This window comes from Phoenix dactylifera, chromosome 1 (assembly GCF_051530095.1).
Source record: "Phoenix dactylifera cultivar Ajwa chromosome 1, Ajwa_hap1_PhDact_Kaust_v1.1, whole genome shotgun sequence".
In the NCBI taxonomy this organism is placed as follows: domain Eukaryota; kingdom Viridiplantae; phylum Streptophyta; class Magnoliopsida; order Arecales; family Arecaceae; genus Phoenix; species Phoenix dactylifera.
In genome coordinates this window covers 68,022,728-68,033,213 of record NC_143190.1, presented here as the reverse complement: position 1 = coordinate 68,033,213, position 10,486 = coordinate 68,022,728, and the positions used below count along the sequence as shown (strand labels likewise).

Below are 10,486 nucleotides of genomic sequence, written 5' to 3'. Positions count from 1 at the left end.
TGGGCTCACCAACGAAGATCCATATAAACACCTAGATGAATTCCTTGAAATTTGCACCACTGTCAAGATTCAGAATTTCACTGATGATGCTCTGAAACTTAGATTATTCCCCTTCTCCCTTAAAGATAGAGCCAAACAATGGCTGAATTCTTTAGAAGCTAACTCAATTCGTTCTTGGGATCAAATGCAACAAGAATTCCTTAAAAAATACTTTCCCATAGAAAGAACGAACCAGTTTAGACGTGCTATTACAAGCTTCTCCCAAACTGAGGGAGAAGAATTTCATGAAACTTGGGAGAGATTTAGGGACCTAATCCGTAAATGCCCTCATCATCAAATACCTAAGTGGCAACTAGTGCAATGTTTTTATGACGGATTGACAGAACGAAACCGTCAGATGATCGATGCTGCATGCGGGGGCACTTTTATGCTTCAAAATGAGCATGAAGCATGGAAATTATTTGAAAATCTTAATGAAAACTCCCTCCACCATGCTTCATGTTCTCGTCAAGCACCCCCGAGTTCTCAAAGAAAAGGGACCATTTGTGAAATAAGTCATTCTATGGACCTGTCTAGCAAGGTAGATGCATTGTCCCATAAGATTGACCAACTGATGATAGGTGGGCATTACATGAACTCTTCCCAAGCACAAGTGTGTACTATTTGTTCTAGCCCATCCCACCCTATTCATGAGTGCCCCTCAGCACCCCAATATCCCGAACTCGTGCAAGAACACATCAATGCTGCTCAAACACAGCCCAGACAGGGTAATGACCCATTTTCCAATACATATAACCCGGGATGGCGAAATCATCCAAACTTTTCTTGGAAGCAGCAAGCTTCGAATACTGCCCAACCTTATTCCCAAAACTTTCCAAACCCTCAGAATTTTCAAACCCCACAAAATATTCATTCCTACCGTCCCTCGACTCAATTTCAACACACTCCTCCTCTACCCCAAAGAAACACAGCCTTTGAGGAGAAAGTGTTAAACGCCCTTCAAGGTTTGGAAACCATTACACAATTAGTGCACTCTCATACGCAATCAATCGCCAAGCTAGAATCCCAAATGGGTCAACTAGCTAATGCACTAAACAAGCGAGAGGAAGGAAAGCTTCCAAGCCAACCACTAAGTAATCCTAGGGGACAATACATGGCTCAAGAAAATCAACTAAATGCAATTCATCATGAACAAGCCAATGCTTTGACTACCCTAAGGAGTGGACGTGTAGTAGACAATAAGATTGGGGAGGACAACAATAAGAAAGATGAAGAAGAGGATAGAAATGTGTCAAATGAAAAACATTCTTCTTCTTCTTTACCTAGTCCATCTTCTGCCAAAACTCACATCCCAAAGGCCCCATTTCCTGAAGCTCTTACTTCACCCTCTCCATTTGGCAAAAAGGGAACTTTACTAGAGGAGATGATGGAGGTTTTCAAACAAGTGAAGATCAACCTTCCACTCCTTGATGCCATCAGACAAGTTCCCTCCTATGCCAAATTTCTCAAAGACCTTTGTACACAAAAGCGAAAATCTAGGACACATGTGCCTAAAAAGGTCTTCCTAACTGAGCAAGTGAGTTCTATTCTCCAACACAACACCCCTCCAAAATTCAAAGATCCTGGTGCTCCCACCATCTCCTGTGTCTTAGGAAATAATTTCATTGATCGAGCACTCTTAGATCTAGGGGCAAGTGTCAACCTTTTACCTTATTCAGTTTATGAGAAACTTGGTTTAGGTGAGTTAAAACCAACCTCGGTATCCCTTCAATTGGCTGATCGATCTGTAAAAACACCACGTGGGATAATTGAAGATGTTCTTGTCAAGGTAGATAAATTCTATTTTCCAGTAGATTTCATTGTCCTTGATATGGAACATGAGCCCAATCCTAATAGACAAATCCCCGTTATCCTTGGGCGGCCCTTTTTAGCAACAGCCAATGCATGCATCAATTGTAGAACAGGGGTAATGAACATATCATTTGGGAATATGAAGGTAAAATTAAATGTGTTCAATGCGGCCGACCAACCCGCAAGGAAAATTGAGTGTTTTATGATAGACAAAATAGATGACCTCATAGAAGGAGATGCAAAAACTATCTCACTATGTCTGGCTGAAGACAATAAACTTAGCGCTTATTGGGAGGCAACCCAATTCTCTTAGATTATTTCTTAACATTGAGGACAATGTTAGGTTTAGGTTCGGGGGTATTCATCTTGATTTTCGTCAAAAAAATAATAAAAAAATAAAAAATAAATAATAAATAAATAAAAAATAAAAAATAAAAATATTTTTTTAAATAAAATGTGTTTATTTTCATTTTTTATAAAATAATAAAAAAATTATTAAAAAAAAAGTTTTTGTTAAAAAAAAAAGCCCTAATTTATATACATTTATGCGAGAATGATGAACACACAAGGCATATAAAATCTAAAAAGCCCAATGACTAGTGAGAAGTAATACAAATTTAAGTTCTTTTTATTAAGTTTCTCTTAGGAAGTTGTAAGCTAATTAATACTTTGAAATTTCACTACACACTGGCCGACTTTTCTAAGGTCTAGGCTCGACATTATGTTGAGAGTATGGTAGCAACCTTGGACCCTGATGAATCATACTTATCTAATCCAAAAAAAAAAAAAAAACATCAATAAAAATGGATTTAGTCAGGAACATCGAAAAGGGCTACCTATTGTCAAAGATCAAGTGGGCTTGTGATGAGGACTCCGAGCATAAGTCCGTAGGGGAGTCTTGATGCCCGACACCTTATGCCAACTGGTGTGAGAGTTGTCGACTGATTGCTCGTTACACGGAGAAATCACCACAAGAGTAAAAGTGCACAATTTATATATCTTTCTTTAAAAAAAAAGAAAAAAAAAGGGAAAAAATGCTGTATTGACCGAAAAGACAATAGTGTGAAAGCCGTCGTTGCAAAAATTCGAGTAAACTGGAATATTACAGATAAAGCCCGTGAGGTACTAAAGTAAACATCCACAACTCTCGAAATCCTGCAGATAAGATGATTTTGAATCAGTGAGTAGGTCTTTTCGACCAATCCTTGGAAACTACTAGTATTAACAATATTCTGGAGATCCGAACCCTTAGCTTGTGTACGGTCCAGATTTCACCGAGCACTCCAGTATAAATAAGTCTTACAACTCCCTAAACGGAAACTTAATGACTTTAACTTAGATTGCATACTAATCTAGAATTTGGGCTGACTTAGTAAATAAAACCGTGTGTGCTTTGAAATTCTTATCATTTATGTATCTTAAATTAGATTTTAATTTTAAAAAAAGAGTTTTTTTTCTAGCTAGTATGCACTTGGAATTTGAAGTTTCATCAATCGAATTAAAAAAAATAAATAAATAAAAAAAAATAAAAAAAACAACAACAACAACAACAACAAATTAATCATAACAATAAATGATATTGAAGTTTGTGGGTATCTTTACTGGAAACCCTCACGAGACTATAACTCGTCCACTAGGGTAACCTAGGGGTTTAAAGCCTTATTGCATATGGTAAATGCAATCGCGATGCCTGCGAAAGTGAGTTAAAGCTTTTCTTTAATTTCATTTTGCTCGAGGACTAGCAAAACATAGGTTTGGGGGTGTGATAAGTGCTGATTAATCTATAATTTAATATTCTTTTTCCAGCACTTATCAATGTTCTTAAACGGATAACTACTTGTTTTACCATGAAATTGAATAAACAATGAAATAAATTTAAATTATGGTGAGAGGTAAATAATACTTTTCTTAAAACAGACTCTGAATTTGTCTCTCTTCTGGTTGAGATCTTTCATAAAAATATATAAGGAGGAGATTGTATTGACCCGAATTATTAACCTGATGGAGTTGCAATCAAGCTAAGGGTATAATTCAATGGGCTTTGGTCCTGGTTAGATTGAAAGTTATAATTATATGGAAAAATATTTGATTAACCCTTTTATTAAGTAACGGTCTGATCTGGTTGAGTTCAATCTGAAGCGGTATAGTAAGAATTAAATGTCATTGGGCTCGAGAACAAATTCAAGCAAATCAATAATCATGACCCACCTCAAACCCAAAATCAATTCCCAACCAATGCCTTGCGTGCCTTCATATAAAATTTATAATTTTAAAATAAAAAAAATAAAAAAATAATAATAATAAATAATAATAATAAAATAATAAAATAAATAAAAATAATTTCGGGAAGAATTACTGGAAACACTGTTCATATGAACAGTATCCCGTGAAAACACTGTTCATATGAACAGTGTTTTTACAAATATATATATATTTATGTATATATATAAATCAAATAATAAATAAATTAATAAATAATATCCACTGTTTATCTTCTTCTTCCCGATATCCCACTGTTTATCTTCTTTCCCCCCTTCCCCGCAGTGCATCCGGGCCGTTCCGCTTCTTCCCGTTGATCCCGCGTCGATCCGCCGCCCGTGCCAACTCCCAGCAGCCAGCGATGCAAATCCTCCACGCGGTACAGCCGGCGACCAGCTCCTCCGCGATCACCGTGCGTGCAGCCAGCACCCCAGCCCAAGCGCTCGTCCGCGTTCATCACGGATCCCGCATCCATCCGTGGGCCAAAGAAGAAGATGGATCTTCTTCCATCCGTGAAGCATTCCTCCCGGCGATCCCGCAGGCCTTCATCTCTCCCATATCCGCCGATTCAAGAAGCTGTTTCAGCCGCCCGTGATTCTCCCCACCTTCCGCATGCGTTCCCCTCTTCCGGATTCGAGAGCCCCTGCATCGCGTCCCCTCCTAGCTCAGCCTCCTTCGCATGATCCGCTCGTCCGCGTCACTGCCAGCAGCCCAAGTTCCCATCCGTACTCATCTTCCACGGATCAAGCCTCCACATCCAAGCAATCCCACAAATCAAGCTCCCGAGTCCGCCTCCTTTGAAGCCAGTGATGCATCCCACGCTTCAAGCCTCCGCGTCTGCAAGCACCATGATCCAAGCACCCAGCGGCTCATCCGAGATTGGCTCCTCCTTCCGTTTCCAAATCCCAGCCCCCAAGCAATCGGATCCCCATCGATCAAGGATCTGTTACCCCTCCATCAAAGGATTCGTCGCTGTCCATCAGGGGGTGGGCGACCTATTTAAGGAGAGGAAGAGGGAAGGAGAAGGGGGACTCGGCGGAGAAGAAAACAGGGGAGACCCCCTGTTTCGGTGAAAAAGGAGAAACCGGCCGAGAGAGAAGAAGAGAAAAAGAAATAAAAAAAAGAAAGAGAAAGGAGGGGGGACTTGAGGCGGATGGCGTGGAGTATCTTAGCAAGCCGATCAAAGTCGCCAAGCATCATGAGCAGCTAAACCTCGGTTTAGGGGTTTGATGAAGCCATAGAGGAGTATTCGTTTCATTTTTGTTGATTTGAGTTTGTATTGTAAGATGGTTGCATGATGAAGAATTTATCAATTGATCTTATGATTTATCCAATTTATGTGAATCATTTATCTTGCATAAAATATTTTACATAGATTGATCTATTTCATCGAATCCAACACCTGTGGTTTGGAGGAGATATTCATGTGACATCGATTTCATGTTTAATGATTTAATGATCAAATGCATCATGCTAGGTTAGACAGATCATGCTTATCGTTAGAGTAGATGGTTTGTGCTAGACTTAGATGATTCATGCTGCGAATTAATCATAATTTTTAATGATTGCTTTGGCTTGTAGTCGGAAGCAATCAAGTCTTACATACAACTCAATTATTGAAAGCGTCACGGATATAAATCTATCGGTGGATTCTAGCCCTAAACATCTCTCTCCATAGATAATTCATACTATTACATCCATATTGATTTTTAGTTTTTATCATTCACTCTAGCTTATACCCTTTGAAGTAATTATTTAATTAGGACAAATAACTTATTCTTCAATTCCTGTGGACCGACACCCGTAATCACTATCCTACAGGATACGTGCTATTGCGTGGTTTATTTTTGAAATTGAAATAACCGATCACTTATGCAGGGAGAATTTGAAATGAGCATGATGGGTGAGCTCAACTTCTTCCTTGGGCTACAAATAAAACAATCAGAGGAAGGCATCTTCATCAGTCAGTCCAAATACATCAAGGAAATGCTGGAAAAATTCAAGATGAAGGATGCAAAAGAAATCAGCACACCCATGGGCTCAAGTTGCAAGCTTGACAAAGATGAAAAAGGTAAAAGTATAGACTGCAAATTATACAGAGGTATGATAGGCTCTTTACTTTACCTTACTGCTAGTAGACCAGATATATTATTTAGTGTTTGTATGTGTGCTAGATACCAAGCATGTCCTAAGGAATCACACTTGCAAGCTGTTAAGAGAATTTTTAGATATCTAGTAGGGACATCTAATGTAGGCTTATGGTATTCTAAACAATCTGACATAAATTTAATTGCTTATTCCGATGCTGATTTTGCCGGGTGCAAACTCGACAGAAAAAGCACAAGTGGCACATGTCAATTCTTGGGTGCTAATTTGGTTTCTTGGTTTAGCAAGAAATAAAATTCAGTTGCCTTGTCCACAGCTGAGGCTGAGTACATTGCAGCTGGAAGCTGTTGTGCCCAAGTTCTTTGGATTAAGCAACAACTTGAAGACTTCGGTATCAAAATGGATAATATACCAATTAAGTGTGATAATACAAGTGCAATCAATTTAACAAAAAATCCTGTTCAACACTCTAAGTCAAAGCATATAGAGATTAGGCATCATTTTATTAGGGATCATGTGCTGAAAAATGATGTGATGATTGAATATGTATGCACTGAAAATCAATTAGCTGATATCTTTACAAAGCCCCTTTGTAAAGATAGATTCAACTTCTTAAGGAATGCTTTGAGCTTGTATGATCCTAGCAAATGAATTGAACTTGTATTGCATTGTTTGCTGCGTAAACTAGTAATCAACCTCAAGGTAAACATAAGTGAAAACATGAATTCATGTAAACTAAATGACGAACTGTTTGACTTTCCGGAGGATGGTTACCCTCCCTTGGACTCTTCATGGAGATATTTTCAGAGCCTATTTCATAGGTATTCGAAATTTGGTCAAACATTCCTCATTTCAATATTAATAATTCAAAAATCATTATCAAATTATTATAGGATGTATCATTAAGGGGGAGGATCACAAACAAATTCACTCTAAGTTTATCAAAAAAAATCATGTTGATTAGGGTGATTAAACAAAAATTGGGAGAAGATAGAATTCAGTCTGAAATTTTTCAGTGCCGGAGACGTCTCTGGCAAATCGCAGAGACGTCCCCCCAGGGGAGACGTCTCGCCTTAGTCGCGGAGACGTCTCGGGGACCGAAGGAGGGCTTTTTAAATAGGTCGAAATCGCTCGAGCCGACTCGAGCTTTCTCCTTCATTCCTGACCAAAACGAAAAACCCTAGCCTCCATTTGCTCTCCACCTCAAATCTTAGCCTCCGTTTGCTCTACATCACAAACCCTAGCATCCATGGCACCAAAGAAGGCTAGGACGACCCGTGGAAGGCGACCTAGGGTAGCGGCCGACGGTGAGGAACGACAGAAAGAACCCTCCGCGCCGTCTCCTCCGGTTGCTCCGCCAACCACGACTATTTCCTGTGCAAATCGCACAGTCACGACCGGAAGGTACATAGATTTCTCATTTTTAGATCATGAGGGGTTCTCTATTGGAGAGAGACTCCGAGCCCAAGGGTGGGAGCACCTTTGTACCCTAAATACCTTGACCTACCCCGGCCTAGTTAGAGAACTTTTTAGCAATATGGCCTTAGGGGACCAAGGGTACACTGGATATGTCCAAGGGACATTAGTAGAAGTCAATGAAGATGTCCTATCCACTGTCTTACAAATTCCTAGGGACGGTGAGGCTCCAACCTCACATCCCCAAAGGGAATCAGCCCTAAATCTACTTTTAGGAAGAGAGGACTGCGGCCCTCTTGATGTTGTCAATTCCCAGGACCTAAATGCAGAGATGAGACTTCTTTTAAGTATTGTCAACCGGGTCCTATTTTCCAAAACCGGTCGCTTCGATTTTGTTTCGGAGCGAGATTTAGTTATAATGCACCATATCCTACTAGGGATACCCCTAAACCTCCCTAGACTTATGCTAAACTACATTGCCCTATGTCATAGGTATTCTAGGTTTAGTTTACCCTATGGCATGATCTTTACCTTAGTTTTCAAACACTTCAAAGTTCCCATTCCAACAAATGAACCTGCAAAGCCCTTGAGAAACACCGACTATTATAATGAGGGCACAATGAGAAGAATGGAATTTCATAAGATAGATGGGTCGTGGGTGAAGGTACCAAAGAGAAAAGCCCAAATCCTAGAGCCCGAGAACCCACATCATGAGTCTGACCATCACTCTCCTCCACCTAGCCACTTGGATATCCCCGATATACCCTCCAGCTCAGCTGGACCTTCCACATCCATGCCACCACCTCCTCCAGTTAGTGGGCCCTCCTTTCTGTCAGAAGATCAGATGCGCACCTTAGCATCTGCCATTTGCCAGCAGATGAGGGAGGAGATGAGATCCATGATCTCCACAGAGTTGGCCCCCATCAGAGCTTCACATGAAGGGCTTCTACAAGAGATGAAGGATATTAGAAGTCAAATTGAAGCTACAACACAAGAGATAATTGGTATGGGTGCCACCCAAACCATCAGATCATTAGAGCTCAAGGACAGCTTGAAGAGCATTTCCAAGAGTCTCAAAGAGCTGACAAAACCAGATGGCAACGTGGGCACCTTGGTTGCCCAACTCAGAGGGAGAATTGAAATGGCAACCATAGAGTTTGAAGCACTTGTGGCAGGTTTCCACAAGTCACAGGGAGATCAATTTAAGACCCTCATGGATTCCATCAATGCATTCATAGATGCAGCTTGTAAGGCTTATGAACAAAGTGCAGCTGGTAGGGCCCATGAGCAACGTCGCCGATGAGGGACATTTTGCAGGCTCTTCTTTTTGTAAATCCTAGGCTATTTTTGAAACACTTTTGTATTAGAAATCACTACTTGTAATGATTTCTTCTTTTTGACTATGTACTGACTTCAAAGGTTCACAATGATACATGAATACAATCCCTTTTGAAAACTGTGTACTTTGCCAACTCTATGTATATGTTTCTATTAATGTGAATGTGCCTCTTGATGTGTCATAAGAATCTCATAACATACATTATGTATTCAAATTTGGCACAACTTATCAAAGCATATGAAACAGGGGGAGCACAACCTGAATATCAAAGGGGGAGTAAAATGAATGCTGAACTCTTTAATAAAGATAACTTGAATATCCTTGAGTGGTTAATTATATTATACTATGAATTGAGTTTTAAGCACCTAATGATAATTTGTCCCCTTCATTGTTGATGACAAAAAGGGGGAGTAGATATATAGAAAGAACCAATATGGATATTGAGATATAATTGAAAGGGGGAGTAGATATATAGAAAGAACCAATATGGATATTGAATATGGAATGCAAAATTTATAATCATACTCCAAAGTTGATTTAGAAAAGATAAAATTGAAGAATATTGACTTGATTCAAATTCAGCATCAATATTTCATTTTAACTTGATTCAAATTCAGTTGATATGCTAAAATTGCTTAAGAGCTATAAAGTTCAATCCCATGCAATTATGCACACTGTATCTAGCTCTAATCAAAACATTATACTTGTACATCTGATCAAATACTGTGTATATGTTTAAACTTCAAATTTTTGCATATACTCAGTATTTTGTCATCATCAAAAAGGGGGAGATTGTTGACCCCCTAATGGATTTTGATGAATACAAAACACTAGAGTATAATTCCATTTATCTTAACAATTTAATTGAGGAATTCATGTGATTAATTGAGAATATTGTTAAGAAATGTCTAGGCAAGTTCCCATAATTTTTATGAATTTATTGAAGAATATTTTGAGTTAAAGAAAACAGATCAGGGACAGCCGAGACGTCTCCGGATAGTTTCAGAGACGTCTCTGGCACAAACAGGAAGAACTGGGACACTTGGAGACGTCCCCGGCACCTGCCGAGTCGTCCCCGCGCTAGCGGAGTCGACTCTCTCAGTAGCGGAGTCGACTCTCTCAGTGGCGGCAGAAAGGCAATTTTCAAGAGATATGCGCGAGACGTCCCCACTGTACGCGGAGTCGTCCCCGCAAGTAAAAAGGAGACTTCCCGAGTCGTCCCCAAGATAGCGGAGACGGCTCTCTCAGGGTTTTCCAGAGAATGGTTTTTTCGGTGATAAGGAAGCGGAGTCGACCCTGAGACAGCGGAGTCGTCCCCATGCATAAAGTGCAGACAACCCGAGACGTCCCCTGAAGGAGCGGAGTCGACTCTCTCAGAAAATTCCAGAGGACATGTTTTTCAGAGATAAAGAAGCGGAGTCATCCCCAAAGCAGCGGAGTCGTCCCTATTCAAAAAGTACAAACAAGCCGAGACGTCCCCTTAAAGTGCCGAGTCGACCCCAGACAACGTAAAAA

At 40.0% G+C, this 10,486-nt stretch overlaps 1 non-coding gene across 1 annotated transcript; it reads right to left on the bottom strand.

Annotated features, from left to right (window-relative positions):
* Positions 1–233: 233 nt before the first annotated feature.
* On the bottom strand, positions 234–339 carry LOC120106727 (small nucleolar RNA R71). Its single transcript, XR_005508785.3, has one exon. It is a non-coding gene; the product is annotated as a small nucleolar RNA R71 (small nucleolar RNA).
* Between the last annotated feature and the right edge of the window lie 10,147 nt (positions 340–10,486).